Here is a 12,499-nt window from a genome sequence, read left to right as displayed (position 1 = left end):
TCCCAAAACTCACATTTCTCCTTTTATATAAATCTCCAGTTCGGTTTTGTGATAACTAGTAAGTTATTTTTAATAAGTTAGAGCACCATGCTCTTAATGTATGAGGCTTTTGAAAAGGGCACTCAGAATGTCTTGGGTTATATATTTCAGAATCTCAATTTAAATGCAGATTTTTAAGTCCCTGGTTAAGCATCCATGAGGGATATCTCTCACTTGATTAAAATACCAGTAGTGAAAATATTTTGGATTTAACATTTTCTTCCACAGAGTGAACATATTTAACAGGTAGTCCCAAAGAGGATAAAGTTTGATGAATGATTTTTCCTTAGGTAATTTTCAGGTAATGCAGTAAGTCTCCAAGTAGGGTGATTTCAATAGAGCAGAATTCTGATGTACTTACTCACAAAGGAGTTAATGCATTTCAGCTAATGCCTAATAGTTTTCCTTTTGTTATCTAAATTAATACTTACCTGTACAATAACTCTTAACCAACAAGCGTTCCTGCTGGAGATGAAAAGCCCCAAACGGAGATTTGCCATATTGTACCTTGATAATGTTTCACACAAAGCGAGAGCTAAAGGAGGTGTGTGTATTGACAAAGATGAAGCACATTATTTGGCTGGCTAAGTACAAATGCAAATCTTTATAGGCCCACACTACAACTGATTGGGAATGGTAGCCTCTTCCAGATCAGGAACCACTTGTAGGAGCCTGAGGCAACCAGAGGGGTAACTGAACTGGATAAGATGGGTTTGCTTGGCACTTCCAGGCGTTCCTTTGCTGCAAGGAATGCATGTATATATTCCAAAAGATAATTAATAGCCCACATAAGGCAAATAAATGTTTTACTATTCACAGATTTTTGTGGCTGGATTTTACAGAAATCACCCCAAAATGTTGATAGAAACCAGAGTTAAATACAGCTTCCCAATGAAAAAAAGACATCTATTGGAGAGTGTCCAAAGGAGATCCATGAGGATGGTGAAGGGTTTGGAAGTGATGACTTATGAGAAGTGGCTGAGGTCACTTGGATTATTCAGCTTGGAGATGAGGAGGCTGAGGAGTGACCTCATTGCAGTCTATGGCTTCCTCACGAAGGGAAGGGCTGGGGCAGGTATTGATCTCTTTACTCCTGTGACCAATGAGAGGACTCGGGGAAATGTCAGGAAGGTGAATCAGGGGAGGTTTAGGTTGGATATCAGGAAAAAGTTTTTCATCCAGAAGGTGGTGGAGCACTGGAGAAAGCTCCCCAGGGAAGCAGTCACAGAACCAAGTCTGCCTGAGTTCAAGAAGAGCTTGGATAATGCTCTCAGGCACATGGTGTGATTCTTGGGGTGCCCTACACAGGGATGGGAGTTGGACTCGATAATCCTGATGAGTCCCTTCCAACTCAGCATTTTCTATTATTCTATGATTAATTTTAGAAAACTGTGTAGCAGTTATGAGGTCCCAAGAAAAGACTCTACATCGAGGTTGAAAATTTATCACTGTTAATTCTTGTTTTAGCAACCGGATTATTACAACTTTGAAATCAAATGTCTTTCATACAGTGGATTGCCTGAGGTGATCTGCAGAGCATAGACAGAAGCCAAGCTAGTGTGGATTTTATTTCTTTTATCTTTAAGCCTAATTAAGGGACACACAGGAAAAAAAAAATATCAAACTCATAAATTGGTCTTTTAGCATACATTTTTCTGCAGCCATCATAAGTGGGCTGTGAAGAAGCAAAGAGCTTTTGCATGCTGACCTGAGTATGCCAGAAGCTATACAGACTTGTCCTGGAACAGGAAGGATTCCTTTCCTTTCCATTTGGCTGTGCTCAGTCTCAGATGAACCCACTGCAGGACTGCTGCCCTTGTACAGTTCAGGAACAAGGAGCAGTAGTGATGGATACAGGTCGCTGTACAAAGCCAATTATTCAGACAACATGAATTGCTCTTGGCTTCAGAGAAACAAATTTAAGACAAGATAGAAGAAAAGACTGCTGAAAAATATGGATGTATAACAACATAGGAGGAAATATCACTCAGCCTCATGATCAAAAGGGAAGGCGTGTAAGCATCCAAATGTTCCTCTAGTCTTCCTGAGGCCAGGGGCATTTCACTGCAGAGGCTGAGCCAGATAATGAGACACTATGAAATGCTTACAAAGAGCTCCTCTTGAATTTTATATTTGGCTCTGCTAGTCCTCTTAACACATAGTGTTTGCTTGGTGCAGTTCCCTAGTTCTTGTTGTGTGTGTGTTTTAAGTGGATGTTGTTTAAATGCTATTGGTTTAGAAAGAATATAAGCACTCTGACATCATTAACCTTACTTCAAACACAGTTTCAAGGAACTGTAGACCATAGCAACAAATATGACATACAGCTTTATCTTAGTCCTTTTGAGAATGGGTCATCTATCCATCCCAGACTCTATCTCGAATGACACATCAGCAGTGGAATCTTTGTTGACATGAATCACATAATTCCCAGACCATCCTTCCTCTCTCTCTCACCAACTCTCTTTCTTCCCATCTCAGCCAGCTATCTGATAAATTTAACCTCTTGCATCTGTGGTAGAAAATTTGTTGTTGTTTTGTTTTGTTTTTTTAATCCTACTGATGATGACCAATAATGTGATATATGACACAAAACACAGGGACACATCCAGCCATCTTATCTCAGTTCGTATTTTCCTACTTCTTAAATATTTCTTGATGTAGTATGTTCGCTTTTTTTTCCTTTCAAAAGTGTTCTGGAATTTATTTTTTTCTTTCTCATATAGGAATTTATTTCTCTGTACAACTGTGAGGCTTATTCTTTCATGTGTACCCATTTTTTAATTGTCAGCCTTTTCAGAAGTATATTTCATTGTAAGTTCTAATCCATTTTTCAAAATTGCTTTCACCCTCCAGGTTCAACCTGATGTTGTAATAGTTTGTCTAAAAAAAAAAACGACCCTCTAGCATTTTCCTACACATCAGCTCCTAGTACAAAACTAAAAACTAAACTAAACTAAACAAACAAAAAAGAAGTCATCACTTCTTACCTTATCTAAACCCCATTCTCGAATATCTTGCATTTCAGCCTCAGTACTGGACTCCTTAAGAGTCCAATATGCTGTAAAGAGGATGCTTGTATAGGAAGCAATATCAGCCTTGTTTAATCGTGTTTGTTGTGGTGTGAACTAGTTTGCAGAAGCTGCCACGCACATCCCAATTCCACTGCAGTCACTCACAAATGCGGGTGCCTTGCAGTTACTTTGAGTTCTCAGATCTGATTTTGCTGCAGCATTAATTCTTCCTTTCCCTGAGACTGGGAAAATAATATTTCCAATTCCTGCCCTAAGATTTCATGCCTGGTCAGGTTTTCCCCTGTGATTTACTCTTTCTCTATTTTCCAACTTAATCTGAAAAAAATTAATGATTTTAATTGAAATCACAAGATATGGTGGATTTGGATGATTAGAAAGTCTTCATGATACAGTATCTTAATCTTCTTTGAAAACAGCAATTGGGACTCCATACAACTATGTAATTGTGAAAGACAAAGGAGGAAGGTTTTAATCACACTGCAGAGAATTATTTTACAGTGCAGCATGTTGTGTTTAAACTGTAATAATACAAATGTGTAAAAGTGAAAATCATTTTTTTTTTCCCTCTCAATTATGTAAATTCTATCAGATTTTCTTTAACAATAAGTGGGGGTCATTTGGCATGGAACAGGGGGAGGTGGTGGTGTTTTATTATTCTGAGACTAACAAGAGTCTCCCTCTTATTGATTCTTAACCCAGAAACTCTGTGAGGAACAGCTGACATACACTGTCGTGTGGCTTACGTTTGTGTAGACCCAGGCAATCCAAAAGAGTACATCTGACCAGATCATGCTTCCAGCTCTGTTTGAAGGTCCTTTTTTGTATCGTGTTCAGGGTGGCAGAATGAATTCTGCCAGATGCTGGAAAACTAGAAAAAATCAGCAACATTGCAATACTGCTAACAGGTCTTTCAGGACATGGATCTCCTGAAGAAAGTCCAGAGGAGGGCCATGAAGATGACCAGAGGGTTGAACCACCTCTCCTATGAAGACAGGCTGAGAGAGTTGGGGCTGCTCAGGCTGGAGAAGAGAAGGTCCCAGGGAGACCTTATAATGGCCTTCCAGTACCTGAAGGGGCTACAAGAAAGCTGGGGAGGGATTTGTTACAATCACATGTAGTGAAAGGACGAGGGGTAATGGATTAAAACTTGAAGCGGGGAGATTTAGGTTAGACATTAGGAAGAAATTCTTTAGTGAGAGGGTGGTGAGATATTGGGACAGGTTGCCCAGGGAAGTTGTGGAAGCCCCATCCCTGGAAGTGTTTGAGACCAGGTTGGATGGGGCTTTGAGCACCCTGGTGCTCAAAAGGTGTCTCTGCCCATGCAAGGGGTTGTAACTAGATAATCTTTAAGGTCCCTTCCAACTCAAGCTGTTCTATGATTCTATGGTCTTGCCAAACATTTGGAGTCAGCAAGACCAGGTAAACAGCCATCACTTGTTATGGAAAGGGGGGAAAAATAACTCACAACACCTCAACGCCTTTACAGATCCAGTCACTGAATTACTCAGTACTTTTGTTCAATTTTTAAAAAGTTTAATCTCTGCTTTTAAGAGACTAAGGGATGATTTTATTGAGGTTACTTTTATGTGCAACATCCTCCTCTCAACTGCAAGCATGCAAGCTCTCCTACCTCCCTAAGGTTTGCTGAAGTCCTGCTGACTGAAATGAGCTCTACATGGATTAAAGATTAAGCTGAAAAGGTAGCCCTTTTCTTTATTGTGACTGTCCTAATATTTTTGAAATCTGTAGCACTCAAGTTCTAAAACAAAAAATGTGTATTTACCTTCTGTGTGGTTTCTGGTATTCCATCGTTACTTTGTTCTGTCACTTGAGCTACTGGAGCTTGCTGCCAAGGGCAAAGAGGATACATGTGGCAAACACTATGTTCCCAGAAGCCTTCTGGATTTTCCAGACAGTCTGCCAAGCACAGTGGATTGTGTAAACTGACTTTGTACTGGATTCTAACTGCAATAAAACATTCAAGTTTCAAATCTCCCTGGAAAGTGGGACTGTAACACTTCTCTGAAATACTCATTTCCAAAACTATTTAAAACAAATGCCAAGACTTCCATATAATCATAAAAGCCATCTTCATTTTCAGTAAGTCATAAGCCTATCATTTGCCATTGCCTCAGAAAATGCTGGAAGGCTGGGCCCTAATGATGCAAAAAAGAGGACCACTCATTCACTCCCAGTAAGTATGTACTTATTAGTAAAACTCCAGGAGTATGCATAGCTTAGCTACTTTTAGCTTCTACAGTTTTTAATCATTCAGGCTGTAAATACAAGTTTTCACCTTCTAGTGTCTCTCACATCAGTCACTTACACCATTGTGAAACAATTAAGTGACCCAGCTGGAATTCAGGAAAGCTAGTATTATTTTTCTTTTTCCCATGATACATCCATGGTCATTAAGCAAGCCATTTAGTTTTACATGCAAAAGGATATAAACACTTGAATTTGGTATAAATACTTCTGTTAGTTCTCTTTTCCAATATAAAACCTTTAAAAAGCCTCTTCAGCTCCACCTAAATCAGGACTTATCTAAATTGTTGTGTTTTTTACCTGCAAACATCTGAGGTATCTGAACAGCTTTCTATATCCTACATGTTTATTGCTCTTCCCTTCGTCTTAGAAGTGGTCAAGTGGCCAAAATTACTGCTGTGCCCAGTGCCCATGTGCTAGATTGGCCCTCAATACACACAAGCAGCAGATGCCAATAGAGAGGTGTGTACTCTGCCTCAACAGCCACCCTTCCACCTTCCTTATAATGTGCCCGATTGCACTACTTCTAGACAAGGGCTTGAACTGATATCTCTCAACTGAATAGTCCACATGTTTCAGGCCATTAGCTATCAGGTAACCTGAGGTCACTTCTCATCCCTTTTGAAATATTCCAGACAGAAGATTATTTGCTGGCATTCAAAAGTGAGCTGATACCCCTGTAGACTGTTAGGAGATCCTCGTAGCTAGAAGAGAGCTGCATGAAGTGACCTTGTGAAAACCTTAAGGCATTACTGAGAAGCATGTTAATATTCTAATGATCAAAAAGGCAAGTATCATAAATTGGAATTGACTTGGGTTTAATTGGGGTTGGGAGGAAGAAACCAAACCCAAAGAAAAATAACTGTAACTACTTGGATGGCTGGGGAATTTGCCATGAACTCAGAAGCCTTGGTTTGAGTCCATTTTCAAGTACACCCCTACTTACATGAATTATTGTTACATCAAAGACTGCAACTTATATTTCAGAAATGTTAAACCATTTTAATTCTCTTCCACACAGTTGTCCCATTTTGTTTTCCAAAACTCTGATGAATATTCATGGCCTCCATGGAAAACAGAGGGTTTTCTACATTGTAACACATGTCAAAAATGTGTTGATAAGAGCAGTTAATACGGTCAGAACAGCTGAGGTAGGAAGGGATCTACTGAGATAATCCAGTTTAACCCTGTTACTAAAGCAAGGACACCATGTGGTGGTGGTGTTACTGCCTTGGGTCTTGTGCAGTTGGATCTTTAATATCTCCACAGATGAGGTTCCACATCCTCTCTGAGCAGCCTGTTTCAGTGTTTGACGAACTTCACAGTAGAAACACAATTACTTGTCTTCAGATTGAATTTCCTGATTTTTAATTTGTATCCATTGCCTCTTGTCCTGCCACTGGGTGCTACAGAGAAGAGTCTGGCTGTCATCTCTTCATTCCCTCCCATCGGATTTATACACACTGATAAGATCCTCCCCTGAATCTTCTCCAGGTTATTTCTAGGTTAATGCTTGAAATGCTGAGTTAAAAGGGAATAATCTGTTTCTGGTTGTACTTTATTTCCTGAGAAGTTTTGTGAATCCCAGAAAAACTCCTTAAATGTTTGATAAACAGGCTTAAAGGAAACTACTACCCCCAGTGCTTTTTGTTAGCCTAATAAAACTGACTAAGCACTTTGCTGGCACTTTGCATTTTGTCCTTGGTCAATTCTTCTTTGAGACAAACCTGCAATTGTAATCACATATGAAGTCAAATAAAACTCTGTGTGAGTTTATTCTTATTTATATACTCATTATCATCTTGCTAGCAAAAGGTTTATAATTTCATTGAAGAAAATATAGTTACATTTTCTAAGTATTCGATGACAGAAAGAAAAACCAAAAGATGTTTGCTAGAAATGTTTCATTTGTTTCTACATGGTTGAGAAATCAGAAATAGCAAGAAGTGCTGAAAGAAGGGTATTCTGTTTTATTTTAAGCAATTGACGTATGCTGGAGTGCTACACAACAGATGGCAGATAGCCAGAAATAGAGCCAAAAAAAATATAGTGTAGATTTTGCTAAATTTGTGACAAAATCAATCACAGTAAGCACAGAATTTGATCCAACAGTTAAAATGAGAATCAGAGTCACTCACACCTACTGTGTCATAGTCCAGTGGATCACCTGTTCTTTGATCCAGAACCACGAATATGTTCTCATTGACTTCAGTTAGCTCTGGGTTTATACAATTCTTCTGAGCAGTCCAGAACAGAAATAATCACAAAGTATCATCTGCAACTGGTAAAACAGAGACCATGAAAAACCGTTCAAAAAGTGAAAAGGGGTTTCCATGATCTTGTCCACACTGGGCACATTTGCTGCTGGAAAAGTTCTTCAGCTACAGTAAACTGACTTAAACTCTGTTATAGAATACAATTTTTGAAGTAATTGGCCTGAGGTCATGCTTTTGTTACCCATACCAGAATCTCACCAATTTTTTTTACAGGTAGACTGCAAACCTGTAATGTGGTATGGTCTCTACTATTGCTCTTTGAGTCAGTAAAATACATGCGTCAACATTTTCACTCTCCTGCTATCTTAAGTGGTCTGAGACACTGTCAATGAGTACCTAGATAAAGCTAGAGCTTTATTTATTCTTCAGCAAAACTGTGATTGGATTCCAGTACAATTACAAACTCAGTGTCAGCCTGAGTATAACTCATAAGAGACCTTCATTGGGTTTGAGGGTGTAGTCTCCAAGAACTGACATTGAAAAGGTTAAGTGACTAAGAACAGAACGAATTAAAGGGCAGGTAGGAAGGACAAAAGGGATAATTGCGTGGTACTATATATTACATTTTAACCATCAGGAAAGGCTGCAAATGAAGCAGCTGTGCTTTGAAGTAAACACAAGCTGGGAAGCAGCAGAGAATGGACATGATCAAAAGATTTTGTTTTTATAAAATGAAGCTTTTATTGTTTTATACTCATGTCAAGTATTTCCTGTAAAACATCCATCTCTTTATTTTCCAACTTGTATTTGGACTGATAAGCCCCAAACATTCCAACATCAAAACATAAAATTGCAACATTATAAGAGTGCATAATTTGGGAAGAGAGGAAATTCCAATTGAAATGTCACCAAAACTCACAGCTTTTAAACACATTTCAACAACAAGCAAAGAAGAAAATCAGTACCAGTACACCCACTAGCTATAGAAGATAAACACAAAAAGATGCTGCCAATCTACAATCTAGCACAAGACTGCATCTGTAAAGGATATTTATTAACACCAAGATATTTAAAGAGCAAAGAAACTCAAAACAACTGAAGTTTTTTATAGTTTTTGGCAAGGTGAAAAAAGAGTATATACAAGTATTCTTGAGTTTTGTATGTAATTTCTTAAAACTGTGCTGAAAGAAGTGCTACATGTGCTCTCCAGGATGCAGTAATACAATTTGAAGCAAGTCATCTCTTCCCAGTATGTGCCCTGCCTTGTAGCTGTAGTTCACAAAGTCTTTAGATTTGTGGAACTGTGATCCAGATTTATAAAGATGTTTCCACATCTAACACACAGGGGCTTGGAATGAGGTACCTAAAAGCTGAGATCTTACACAGCTAAATCCATGAAAGTATGTAAAGACCTAAGTTAATGGAGTGCAGACATCACAAAAATGCCCCAAGGAACTAACAACTCTGTCTACATTGGAGTAAGGGAGGGAAGAGTTCAAAGTATCCCACTAGGCCACTAAGCACAGAAAGTAAAAACTGAAATAGTATCAGGTCCACTCTGCATGAGTAATTATTTTTTTCTTTAGGATTTCCCATGGAAACAAATCTCACTGCAAGTACCAAAATTGATAAAAGCTTGTTTCTTCTGGATTTATGTCTTTTTTTGTTGTTGGATTTTTAAGTAAATTATGGCAACATTTTCTTTTTTCTCCATGCATAACTAGATTATGAAACTGAGGTAACTTGCTTTTCCTTCTCATCCCTCTCCAACTGTTCTCCAGCAAAGTAGAAGCAAAAGAAACCATCTTGTTTGTCTACTCAAGCATCTCAAGTATTAGGCTAAAGTAATCTTTTTCCCCTACATTACCTCCCATTACCTGCATGCAGATGAGCAGCGACAGCCAAGAGAATGGAAACTTATCCAGGACAAAGTTACAAGCATTTATAAGTTGATGTTTCTTATCCTCTACTGCCCATTCTTCAGCAAATTTAGCAGAACATAATTGCTTTTGAAACCTCTATGTCTGGAAACGAATTGAAATTCTCCACTAGATATGGAAGTTTTAGGAGGTGATATCACACCCTGGTAGTGTGATTTCCTAAGCTTTGTTTCCATCAAAATTTGCATTAAAATAATGAGCAGTTACAAATGAAGGCATGAAGTAATACTGCAGGTACAAAAATAAAAACAACAAAAACTACATCAGGTTTTCTTTGGCTTTTGAGATTTTGAAATCTCTGCAATGTTATTTAGTTAACATAATTTTGACTTTACAATATACAAAATACAACATACAAATTTGAATTTACAAAAACATGTTTTGTTTCGGTATATATACTTCTACACACACGTTATATGCAAAGCAATGCAGTTTTTTTTCATCTTTGCATAAATGCAGTTATATATTGCTGGATTATAATATCTGGTTTTATTATTATTGATGCAGCTGGTCTTATTGTTCTTCGAAATCTATTAATTTTCAGCTATAATATTTTTTTCAGGAAATACTGCAGTGCAAAAAAAAAAAAAATTAAAAAAAATAGAGGCTTGAGCTTTATTACTGTTGTCTGCTCTAACAGAAGGCCCATTAATTGTAAACTGAGGATTCCACTATTAAGATTTCAATAACTGTCATATCTCTTGGGAAGTAAGTAATAAATCTTCTTTGTAAAAGCAGCTTAAATGACAATTGTTCCTCTTTATGTATAGAAAAGTTATCTCCATGTCACGAAGAAGTGTGTTACTGCATTTAAAAAGCTTTCTGCAGAAAGCCTTTTATTTATTTATTTAAGCCTGTGAAGAAAACAGAAGTAGATGACTATAATGATCAACATTTATTATTTAAGTGGTTCAGGTTCAAGCTGCGCTGCTCAGACATTTATGAAGATAAAACTACCCTGTTGCAGAGAATATACCATTATCAGTATTAACTGAAACTGACAAAGAGGCTTTGATGGTTATTGGACTGGGATGCACAAGCTGGAAAGGGCAGAACTGGGCTTGAACTTCCTTGCAGCTACCGCTATTTGCAGCAGCAATTTAAAATTGTAAAAAGCAGAGCTGGACAAAAGCAGGATGTTTCACTGCTTACTCACCTGGACTGTCTTCTTTCCCACTTAGCTGGCTAGTGATATTTTTCTTCCCTCATCGAACAGATCAAAAAAATATTGCTTACAAATGTTTGAAACAAAAGCCAAGAAACCAAAAGGATAAAATCACAAAAGTGCTGGGGAAGCTTACATGGAAACACCTGCCTTTAGACACTTTTTGCTACTTATATTACAGAGTAGGTAGAATTGTATGCACCATTGAAGTCCTATTCAAGTTATTTTTGAGGGCTACAGTGTAATTTACACACACTTTTCCCTCAGGTAAATTTTGTCAATAGTGTTATAAGGGTGAACTTATTCATTAGGTACTAAGCAATCCTATGTCTATGAAATGTTTGCATTCCTTCCAGCTGTTAAGGGTAGGAAAGGGGAGAAAGATTAATAAAATAAATGTAAAGGGACAAATTACATAGGCTATGCACTGATTGCAATGCAGGATTTGTCCTGATGTCTTGCAATGATTTCTAGTATTTCCAATAAGAAGGTTAATTCCAAATTTCAGATTTTATTTTAATCCTAATACATCATGGAAAATATCACATAAGTGAGAACAGTACTTAAAACTGTAAATTACAATTTTTAAAATCTTACACTGGATCAGTGAATATTAAAGCAGTAATGTTTTTCTTAATTAGTGATATATATATATATATATATATATATATATTTAATGAGATGCATCCAAATTAATACTAAAATAATATTATGTAGTTGAAATAACAAAACCAGTAAATTTTAAGAGTTATTTGCTCCAGCACAATGTAGTTCTGGCTTCACTGCATTTTCTGGGAACAAAAATAAACCTGTAAAACTGACCAGCTCTAAATTGGGAGGATAGGCAGGTGTCTCAAAATCTCTGCCAACCCTGTTTCCGCTTTTGCTTTTAAGTGAGAAAGGTAGACAGACTTCTTCAGTACAGCTTCTCACAGCCTTCTTCAAATATATATATTGTTTATCCTAAATGACACTTATTTTTAGGCTTCAGTTAAAAGCTTCTCTTCTATTTCTATGTAATGGAAGTTAGGCTTGCATTTAAAATAAGCAATATGCTCCTTTTGTCCAAATATATTGTTTAAGAAAGACTACTAATTCCTAGGAAAATGGAGGACTTTTATTCATTTAACAGAAATTAGTTTGAGACACTAGTGATCAGATACAGAGAGGTATTTTAAGCACCTAAATTTGACATAGAATAGCACAGCATAGCAGAATAGAAGGACAAACAGAAAAAGAGTTGAGTTCAGCATCTATAACTTTTCATGGCTCTAGGTCTTTAGAGTTTAAGTTAATAACTGCCTCAAAATTAAATTAATCAAATTATCTTAAATCATTGCTAAATCAACATTTTGGGAATATTTGTTATGCATTTTAAGATTTCATGTGGGTAAACCAAAGCTGATAAGGCTGAATATTAAACTTCTTTATTTTGGCTTATTTTTATGTTTGTTTTTTTTGTGTTTTTTTTTTTACTGTGTACACAGTTATTTATATGTACCTGTTTTTCCTGTCAATGAAACATTACTCAAGAATATATTGTCCCCAAGAAAGAAGACAAAGAAAAGAAACATTCTGCAGACGAATACATGGCAACATTTCTGATGCTGAAGCTAAAGAGGTACTGTTCAGTTGATTAGGCCACAAAATTGATTTATCTTTAAAGTTCTTTCGTATTATAGCTCTTTACTTCCATGCTCCCAAATGTGGTTCTTTTGAAAATCAGTCTTCATTGACAAATGTTTATGACAAAGCAATAACAAATGGGGCAGGGAATAGCTCCAAGAGGCATGGTTATTACTGTCTTCTCAGAACACCCAAAGGCATTCTTAAGGCCTG

This window comes from Apus apus, chromosome 1 (assembly GCF_020740795.1).
Source record: "Apus apus isolate bApuApu2 chromosome 1, bApuApu2.pri.cur, whole genome shotgun sequence".
NCBI classification, from domain to species: Eukaryota; Metazoa; Chordata; class Aves; order Apodiformes; family Apodidae; genus Apus; species Apus apus.
Note: the sequence above shows the minus strand (reverse complement) of the source record.